Source organism: Oryzias latipes, chromosome 1 (genome assembly GCF_002234675.1).
Source record: "Oryzias latipes chromosome 1, ASM223467v1".
Lineage (NCBI taxonomy): Eukaryota > Metazoa > Chordata > Actinopteri > Beloniformes > Adrianichthyidae > Oryzias > Oryzias latipes.
In genome coordinates, this window is record NC_019859.2 from 33,544,280 (window position 1) to 33,555,257 (window position 10,978).

At 38.0% G+C, this 10,978-nt stretch overlaps 1 long non-coding RNA gene across 1 annotated transcript; it reads right to left on the reverse strand.

The window, feature by feature from the left end:
• Positions 1–6,244: 6,244 nt before the first annotated feature.
• LOC111948324 lies at positions 6,245–10,297 on the reverse strand. Its single transcript, XR_002874292.1, has 5 exons — positions 9,518–10,297; positions 8,546–8,772; positions 7,966–8,421; positions 7,712–7,868; positions 6,245–6,676 (listed from the first exon to the last, which is right to left on the reverse strand). It is a non-coding gene; the product is annotated as an uncharacterized LOC111948324 (long non-coding RNA).
• Between the last annotated feature and the right edge of the window lie 681 nt (positions 10,298–10,978).

Genomic DNA, 10,978 nt, shown 5'->3' on the forward strand with positions numbered 1-10,978 from the left:
GGACAGATGGTCTCATGTCAGCCTCCAGGATGCACTGGTGCACAGGATTTCAGGGACCACAAAGTGTCCAGGTTCCGGAGCTTCAAACTAGCACAAATCATGACCTATTTTCTAGGGTATTATGTTGTTTTTGATATACATTTCATTTTCTTGGTAACTCTGTAATTGAACAGAGTATTTCATGTTACCTTGTTCTTGGTAACGTCACAATTTGTATCACGTGTCTTTCACTCTAATCTTCGCTTCCCTGGCAGGGAATCTAATGTTTATCTGTTGTGGTGCAGAGGTAGAGCAGTTGACCTTTGATCAGACGATCGCAGGTTTGGTTCCCGCTCAGCGCACCCATGTTTTGAAGTGTCTTTGGGCAAGACACGGAACCCCATGCATGTTGCTCCTAGTGGTTTAGTTAGCGTCAGTGTTCGGCAGCGGAGCTGCCATCAGTGTCCGAATGTGTGTGTTTATGGGTGAATGGGGCTGTGACTCTGAGGTGCTTTGGGCCTTCTAAGATGATAGAAAGCATCATTGGATGCCATTTTACCAATAAAAAAATATACTGGTATTTCCTTTGGGTGAGCCCAATTATCGCGAATAATTAGTATTATTAATTTTCAATGGCGTTAATCTCAGTTTTAATCTATAACTATAGTTGTGTTCCTAAATAGTAAAAACAAAGGTCCAACTTCTTACTTTCCATCCGCGTCTCGGGTCCCAGTCTTTGACTTAATGGTATGTGTGACGTCATCAATGTGCGACTTTGTAGTTCTCAATATAGAACTACCCAAAACAAGCCCACAAGGGCACAGCTATAATGTAAGGTCTAAAGCCCAATTAGGTGTCTGTTATTGTAAATTAATGAAGCATGGGGAGGGCTAATCGCATGGAACGGTAAACCGTGTAAAAAGTCTGTCAACATATATATTGTAGTAATGATAAGTAGTTTGTGGTCATTATTTTTTTTTATATTTTTTAAAAGTTTTCCTACTACATTTCTATGTTGAATTAGAGCACTCTAAACCTGATGTTTTATTCTTGTTATTTTTTTTTCTTTGTTGTTCAAGATTGAAAAAGTCCCCTTTGTTGGTGTAAAAGTAATTGTTGATTGTATTTTTTATCTTTTACTGCGCCACAATGTTAAAAATTTAAATGAAAATACCTGAAATTTAGGCTTAAAGCAATTTTTAGGTTTGATTAAAAATAGATTAAATTAATTACTTACAAGTCATGATTCATTATTCTCACACACACAAAAAATAAAAAATAATCGCACGACAACAATAATTTTGTTTTTATTTACCACTAATGCTTAGAGCTGGATTTTATGTAAGGCTTTTACTGTGTAAACTCTGAGTTTACTTATGGTCTACCAAAATTGAAGATGACTGGCAACAGTTTACATCGTTTCAAACCTTGATTTTTGGAAAATGGTTATCTTTGTCAAGATAGTTACAGCGTTCCATATGCTGTGTTTAATCCATGTTAAGTTTTTTTTTTTTCCTTTCCAGCAACTTATCTGCAAGTCCAATATGTTGGCAGATTACCTAAAACCTTTTTTTAAAAGCTCTACGTGTCTATTTCTGTTTCTCTCAAAGCAGAACATAAAGTGAAGACAATCAATGTGTAAAAATAAAATTTTCCTCAGTTCTGCATTCATTAAGTCAGAGCTTTTTTAAGCTGAATGCATAAAGACATTTCGTTTTATGCATGCAAATTACAGAAACTTATTTTACGAGTCATAAAACCAGATAAATCACAAACAATAAATAAATTATGACTTAACAGCATGTGAAAAACAAAAAAATAAAACATTTTAGCAAAGCCCCGCAGAGCTCTAACATGCATGCAATCAAACTGAGCTGCATTAATATGCTTTCGAAAAGAACACAGAAAGTCATTTTGATGATTGTGATATTAACCACAGCTGCATTAAAACAATGAGTCATTCACCAAAAGCTGCAATTACATGTATTAAAGCTCCGTCACATAACCCCTCTGCAGAGGCCTCCATCCAGTCATCCATTCAGGAAACAATGCATGCTTGCACACGCCATCGACAATTCAAGTGATCCACTTGTGGTTCTGGAAAAATATAATGAACAAACTGTATATTATAAAAAAAGAAAGCAGCACTAGAGTGGTGGTGGAATTGCACAAATTACAAGAACAACAGGAAAAAGAATAAATATTAAATTTTATTCTGTGCTCCCTGCCCTCTTTTGCTCTCCTTGTTTTTTTTATCGCCCTGCAGACCCCCCCCCCCCCCCCCCCCCCCCCAAATGTTTCAGTTAAAGCGATGTTAAGCGGGAAGTCGGTCTGGGCGGTGATATTTGGTTAAATGTGGGGGTAATCAGCTTAATGCAGACTTAAAGGGCCAATGGGACTCAGGCCAAATCTCTAGGCTATTAAAGTAGCACCACCCACCCTGCAGTGACCTCATCCTCAGCTTTAATTATGGCAATAGTGTCTATATCCTTCGGATCCCCTTTGCACCCCTCCTTCCCTCCCTCCCTCCCTCCCCCCAAACACACTGCGGTCCAGCCAACTCCAGGCGTCTTGCTTTCCTTTTACACTCCTGTGAAGCCGTCTGCTTAACTCTTCCAGCTTTTTCTCACACATGTTGCTTTTTCTTTGTCAACTTTCATTCTTTCACATCTCCGATTCCTTTCACAGGGCCCCCCCCCCACCACCACCACCCCACCCCATCCGCCCCATTCTCCATTAAGCAAACAGCAGCCCTCCCGATGAGGCATTTTTCCTCCCTTTGCTTTTCTGTGCCTGTCATTGCTGTCAACGTTTGCTGCAAGTGAGTGACAGCACGAGGTGAAAAGTGTGCCGCTGATTTGATTATTAGGGAAGAAGGCCAGTGGGAGGTCTGGGTGCACAATGATTGTTCTGGCTTTAATAATTACATGTTTAAAAAGAGAACTCGATGCAGTAATAAATGTTGCCCTGTGGGAGGCAGCTACTTACTTACTTTTTGTTTTGTTTTTTTTTTGCTGCCAAGATTGCATTTGTACTTTTCCTTTCACTTCTAATGGCTCTTGGCATTTCTGTGACTCCATTTTTGCATGCCTGACATTGTTCAGTTTTCATCTTTGTCTCCCTCATCCACATTCAGCCTCATCTTTTTGCCAAGCTTTTACCCTTTCAGAAAAAAAAAATACAATGAAATTATATAACCTGCCTCTGTAATTCCTTCCACTCCCTTGTGCCACTTTGCTCCCTCCATTTTCAGCCCCTGCAATCGCTCTGTCAAAACTCCTGCCTTCTTACCTCAGCCTCATCTTTTCACTCTCCTTGATCACCTTGTTCTTGTTGATCTCTTTTTGTGTTTCCTCTCCTGTTTTATCCAGTCAGCGGCTTCATTTGTTTTCACTTAAATCTTCTATCAGAGGTGGAAAAAAAAGAAAGGAAAAAAGGCAGAATTCACATGCATGTATTTAGTCAAAGCTGGTAACATGAAGGCAAAATGTGTGCATACACTCAAAGCCTAAACATGCTGGAATAACACATTTTGCCCGCAAATGCAAGAGTGTATATGCAAGATACAAGCACAGACTAGAACATGCAGACAAACAAACATGCAGGATGTGGCACACAGCCGCGGCATCTCGGCCAAACATCTGTTGCCACATGTATTATTTCAGCAGAACCCCAGTTTGCCATTGAGATGCGTGCATTGCCAGCTGGACTCCCACTTTTGCCAGCCTCACATCTGCACAGTGTCTGTTCAGAGGACAGCCTGTGTCTCTGCATGTGTTTAACATGCACACTCACATGTGCACACCCACACACACACAAGAAACATCTGTTACTTTTCTTATCATACACCTAGTTCCTGTCTATGAACTAGAGACTCTGGAGGTATGGTACAACACATCAGTACCATTCCATATGCTGAACATATTTCATTTCCATTTTCACCCTCAGATTTGAGTTTTCAGTAAATAATCACTCATAATCAAATTATTGCATGAACATCTTTCAGGTTTTTCTTTTTTAATTGGGTTGTTATACCAAATTTGAAGATAAATGAAATAACCAATATATGTACTTGTTCTTTAAATGTAAGATACTTTAGCTTACAAAATGGCACAATATAAATATTTTTTTTCAATGGATGACTGGCATGAGCCTTAAATATATATATATATATATATATATATATATATATATATATATATATATGACTGAAAAATGTCTTGTGCATTCATGCATACGTTTTTAGGAAATTAGCATAATTTAATATAATTTAAAAAACATCAGCAGGTTCTGGTGTTGCTTCTTCTCCAAAACATTTTTATTTAAACATCAGGTAAAAGGGCACAGTCTGGTTAAAATAAAATGAAATGAAACGTATGCATACACAGGAGAGGATAGTACCGTATTTTCCGGACTATAAGTCGCACCGGAGTATAAGTCGCACCAGCCCAAAAATGCATTATAAAGTAGAAAAAAACACAGATAAGTCGCACTGGACTATAAGTCGCATTTTAACTTTCACAACCTTATATGACACAATCATAGCAGACTGTTTATCTAATAATTTCACAGTATTTTTTTCTCAAACTTATTTATTTATTCTTTTCATGAAGCATCATTAGCCAACTAATACTCTGTTTTCATCCTGTATTTGTAGAAACAGTTGTCATTTTTATTGCATTTCTGAATCTATGAAATCATTGGAAAATAGAATATTATGTTTTTAGCCTTCAAGATCTTACTGTAAAAAAAAGTTTGCTGATTCTCTGAGTCACTTAACATACCTCATACATCAAATTGACCCAGGAACATCATCTCTGTTCCTCACAAATGAACATAACAGGAGGGTTAACAATATATTTATTTCAATTTATTTCTAATATAAGTCGCTGCGAAGTATAAGTCGCACCCCTTGCCAAACTATGAAAAAAAGGGCGACTTATAGTCCGGAAAATACGGTATATCGTTTCTCTACACAGTAAGTAGGCAGCTGGAGAAACTGAACAGGAACAAAGCTGCAGGTCCAGACGGTGTTAGCCCCCAAGTTCTGAAGACGTGTAGATCAGATTTGTGCGATTCTGCGGCACTTCTTCAACCTAAACTAGAAGAAGGTTCACATGTTGACACATGGAGGACACCCTGCCCAGAAATGTTATGCACCTGATCTTCACATAAATCTGTTGCCCTAACATCACATGTCCTGAAATAGTCTTTTAAAATCTCAAATTGCTTCACTTAAGAAAGCAAACAAGCCCATTTCAAAACCTGCTGTGGTTTCATGCAGGCAACACTGTCAGGGTCATGTTTTTGGATTTTCCCTGTGCGTTGAACACTGTTCCGCCTGTTTTACTGGGTAATAAATTCCAGAAGACTCAGATGGATGCCTCCTCAATCACCGGGATTAAGGTCTGCATGACCTTAAAGATTAAGGGCTACCTGAGAGACGTAAGGGTGGCACAGGCTGGACTTGAGACGCAGCAGTCATGTTGTTTTCAAGAAGGGTCGGTACAGCTTGAGGAAGCTTAAGTGCTTCATCTTGGCAGCAAAATGTTCCACGATTTCTGTAGATCTGTTGTGAAAAGTGCAAACACATCTGCAGACCTCCATAACTGGAAAAAGCTACCCCATAGGAAAAATCTGTTGCTCATATGTTGCTTGATCTCGTCTCTTGAGATCAGTTTGAGCGTCTCATATTCGTATCATTCTGTGATCATTTGCTTCTTAACTCTTGCTCCTAAGGGTCCCTTAGGAGCAAGAGTTAAGCTATAATGAGAAAAGACATCACTGAGACAAATGAGGTTGAGTTGAGATAACGGTTTGAGCAATAATTAAGAAGTGGGAGAGACGAACCTAAGACGCTCATGAGACAAATCTGAGAAGAATGAGTCCTAAAAGAGATCTCATCATTGTCTGTCTGATGTCTCTTTCATGTCTTAATCATTTCTCTTGAATGTCTTACCAAAGCCGTTAATGAGAATTATATTTGAGATATATTTGAGAAAGAAAAGAGAATTTAGTTTTATAGCAGTGGTCGCCAATCCTGGTCCTCAAGGGCCACCATCCTGTAGGGTTTAGATGTTTCTTTGCTCCCCAGATGTGAATCAACAGGTGATTAACCACCTCCTGCAGAACTTGAGGAGGCAATTCAACCACTGCAGCAGATCTGTTGGAGCAGGAAAACAGCTAAAACATCAAGGACAGTGACCTTCAAGGACCAGGATGGGAGACCACTGATATACAGTAACAGTAAAAACAATACTAGAAATGTAAATGCTTTACACTTTATTTGGGCAGCACCATCATCAGTACAGCATTTGAATTGTGGTAGCAGTATTAGGCACATTTTAAAATATTAAATACATTAAGTACATGAACCGTGGCATACTCAATCTGGTTGACATGCTGGTCATGAATACTTCCAGATTTTAAACAAGACACTGAAAAAAAACATTATAAAAACATAAACATAAAAACATTCTCTGAAACTTGCAGACTATCAAATCCATGAACCAACTTGAGAACCAAATTAAGATAAAAAATAAGAAAAAAGATGGAAGAGAAACCAGTCCGGATACTGTAGATCATAGCAGTGGCCTTAGAACCTGCTCTGCCCTACATTTGTTGACAACGGCTTTCTTGAGCTTGGCCTCTTCAATTTGTTCCCAACCAGGTAGAGTGGCACATCTCAGGACATCAGCTGTAAGACAAGAACATTAAAATCTGGCATGAGTAAATTGATAATAGACTGCACATAACAAACAAAGATAACACTTCAAGCTAGAAGCAAATTGTAGTTTTATAAAAGCAGCTGCATAATGCTACCATAAGATTATGTTTCTGTCATCCCTAAAAGCAGCCACACGTCGCTTGAGAGGACATCTGTTTTAGTTAAAAGAATTGAAATGCAGCATACTATGGGCATTAACTATTTAACAAATAAGGTTCAAATCTGTTTCATTTCATTTTTCATGATACAGTCCAGATCAAACATTTAAGAAATGATCAAAAGTCTCATTTTGCATGGTTGGCTCTTAACAAGGGAAAAATAATACCCATGTCTTAATTGGGAAGCTGAGGGCTGATCGTGTCAGACGGCAAACTGTGGAATAAGATATTTCAACGAATAAATATTATGCTATGATTAAGAATTTTGTGGTCAATATTTTTTTGGATTGTTCAGAATATTTCCATTAGTTTTTTAAATGAGAGCACTTTGGCCTAGGTCTTTGTTCTGTTTGAGACTGAAGAATTATCCCTTAGTGGTACAAAAGTAAAGATTGGAAAAAAGTCTGTTACACTAAGAAAACTTCATAAAGCCACCCTTTAAATTGTATTTTATTTCTTTTAATGTGACACAATCTTGCTATTTAAATCAAATTACCCCAAAATAAGGATTTTCAAAGCTAAATTTTAGGTTAGCCAGGGCTGCTCATTCCTGGTCCTTGGGATCTATCACCCTGCCTGTTTTCCAGATCTCCAAGCCCTGCTAGCTGTTGATCAGCTCAATCAGATGTCTCCACATTCTGACTGGATGTACACACCTGGTCCAGGTAATCAGCAGCAAGCAATTCAGGGAGAGTTGGAAAACAGGCAGGCTGGTAGATCTCAAGGACCAGAGATGAGCAGCCCAGAGTTAGATTAATACAATATTAATAAGAATAATTAACTGCAGGTCATGATTAACTAACCACACCCAAAAATCAATCGCATGACAGCACTGATAAATATGTACCTTTGCAGAAACTCCAGGGTTGAAGCCAGATCAGTTGGATAATGACTGTTAAAGCAGAAGTAGCTTCTGAACATCAGGCACAGTGCTGCAATGTTGTTGTGTACGATGGAGCGGTTCCAACTGAGCATGAACCTCCTTGGGGAAAAGAAAGACTGTCCTAAAGACAGAACAATGGATAAAGTAAACATGTCACTCATGTACAGTGTACAAAGACAAAACCTTTAGAATAATTTAACATTTGAAACTTTACTTACCACATAAATAACAGTTGGAGTCAACGGCACCTGCTGCAGCTGGACCTCGTCTGCATCTTCTACAAGAACATGGCATCCTCCTCATTAAAGTAGCAGAGCAGAAGAAAGAGCATCTCTTTAACATCTCATCTCTTCTGAGCAGCCACTCTGCTCTCCCCGCATCATCTGCAGCCTTTTAGAGTTTGGAAAAACGTCTTGCTTTCATCATTTCTGCAACAAGAGTGCAAACCATTTCCTTCCTTAGTCTTGGGCCAGGTCTCTTTCCAAAGACTGCACAAATTCCTCAGAAAACTTACTCCATGGAATTTCAAAGCAGTCCTCCCAGTCAATGTATGTACAGTCCTTGGCTTCTGGAAGATGTGGATGACGAACTCCTCGGTGACTATAACAAAAGTGATGATGATTGTGTTGGTGAGGTCTCAACAGATGATGATGTGCTGTTCTCTGGTGTTTGGTCTGCAACAAAAAACAAACAGTATAAGTGTATTAAGTTTACACTGTACTGTCAGTGTGTTACCCATTCATATTCATATCCACTTCCGTGCATTACAAAAACTCATTTGTAATGTTTGAGGCTCACATTTCAATTTCCAGAAAGCAAGACGTTTCCGGGCTTGAACAGGTCTCAAAGCTGGCAGCAAGTCAGCCTCTTCTATGAATCGTAGATCCTCATACAACTCCATTTATTCCAATGGACTGCAAGTGTTCTTCCAGGATGTCGTGTGGCTCTGGTAGGACCTCCATAATGGCAGTGTGGAGGAACATGGGTTCTGATTCACTCATTTTCACGTGTAGAATTTATATCACCTTGAATCAGAGAGGGGAAAAAAAAACATGATGTACACACATTTTATACAGCACAAAGTAAGATCTGGAAAGGTTTTTTAATATTATTTATGATTCACTAAAATCCTCGTACATATCAGTGTTGACATTTGTTGGCTTAGCTACATCTGTGCTCTCTAAACATCTCCACCACTGACAGAGGGCTGAGAACATGTTTTCCTATACAGTACATACTTAAATTTTCAGATTATGCTTTCTAGACATGTGAGCAGTTAATGATGACTTTACTTTAAACACATGTCCATAACCAGTTTCAAAAGATGACATGACAGGCCAAACGTCTGCAAGATGATCTTTTAAACAAGATAAAAGCTTTTTACAGCGTAAAAATTGAACATACAGTGAAACTGCACATTTTGAAGTTTGCAATAATGGAAATGGTCTGTCTGTGGTGTCGTCAAACTGTGAATGGGACGAACCCTGCAGACCCTTAACTGAAGAGCAAAATGTCTTCCAACAGTTACTTAGCACTCACGCGTTTGGAAAAATATCGAGGCTCATTCTGTAAACTCTGCACTGCAAATAACTCTTCAATGTCTCTATTTTTTATTACAAAAAGCACAAGTAAACCTTTGTAAAATGTAATAAGTACTTATACAGCCAAAGCCACCGCGAGTAGCCCAGACGTCTGCAGTACTGGCGGAGCTAGCTTAAGCTTTAGCATTCAACTGAGTTCAGAGTTGGAGGAAATAAATCGCAAACTTACCGTGCAAACTTCAAAGATTTTACTTGAATCTTTTCCAGACAAGCAAAAAAAATGTTGGAGATTCATCCCACGGATTGTTAAAACGCAGAAAAAATACGACAAGCGCTCGTCAAAAGTCTCTCATTCTCTGCACTTCTCCCGCTTGCAGATTCCGGCCCGTTGGTGACGTCAACCACAGACTTTTCCCTCCCACTGTGATCAACCAATCAGAAATCTGTGTCAAGTGAGGCTGTGATACAGTTTAAAATTCAAATCGGGTTCCTCCAGGCTTCTGTTTGTTCAATATGATGCAGACTAAAATCAAGAAAACAGAAAATATTTTCAGCTTGTAAGGCTGCATGAAGGGGGATTTTTAAAGACAAAGATAAAGTAACTCAAACTGAACCCCATAAATCTGTACCGTCCTAAAGTTGATTTATTTATTTAATTATTTTTATTTGTGTATTTTATTTGTTTGTTTCAAATGTAAAATCTATTTTTTGTTCACTTTAAGGTGATCCAAATATGATCCTAAATGTCCTTTATTTAGTTCAGACATCAATGTGTTAAATGTTTTATACCCACCAACATATAAGTGTGCCTATATGCACTTGTGCGTGTATGCATGTGTGCCAGTGCATGCGTGTGTTTGTGTTTAACTAAACCTAGCATCATTAACCCAACATACATTCTTGTTCATTTATGTTTATCTAAGCAGTAAAAAAAAAAGTTTATTAAATCGACACTGCAACGTTGTCTTGAAATTTCATGTTTTTTAAAAAGTTTCAAAAATATGTCTTTTGAGGACATGACCGTCTTAATTATTTAACTTTTTTTTCTTGAAATTGTAATTAAGTTATATAAATATGTAAGCAATAAACAACTTTTTTAAGTTGAACATAAATAAAAAAAAATATTATTTTCTCGAGATGAACTGTAATGGTGTCATCATGAGACTCATTTTAGGGCTTGTACTACTCTCATTTTTCTTTTTGCTGAGACAATAAAAAAATAGGCTAAAACAAGATCTAAATTATTGAGCAACGAGAGACAGAACCATTCATGTCTTTCACTGAGACGTGACTGAGATAGGGATTTGAAGTAAGGATATCAAATTGAGACATACTTGAGCGCAACATAATATGGCTCATTTTTCTCTCAATTGAGATCTGGAGAAGAGACAGTTGTGAGAGAATTTTGAGATCTCAAACAGTGCTCACTGTGAGACTTATTTCTCAGGAGAAATGTTTGAGAAGAATGAGAAAAGCAGTTTAGTCTCAAACAGTTCTCATTTATGTCTAGGAGACGTAAATGTGACAGAAACGAGATCTCATCTTCAGTTTTGCTTTGCTATGGGACATTTGTCAAGATGCTTTTTTTCTACATGTGACTCAAATTGTTTAGTAAATTTACATCATAAAATACATCTTAGGGCATAAATTCTGTCTAAATCACAGCCAACACTCCAATGGGAGTCATGTA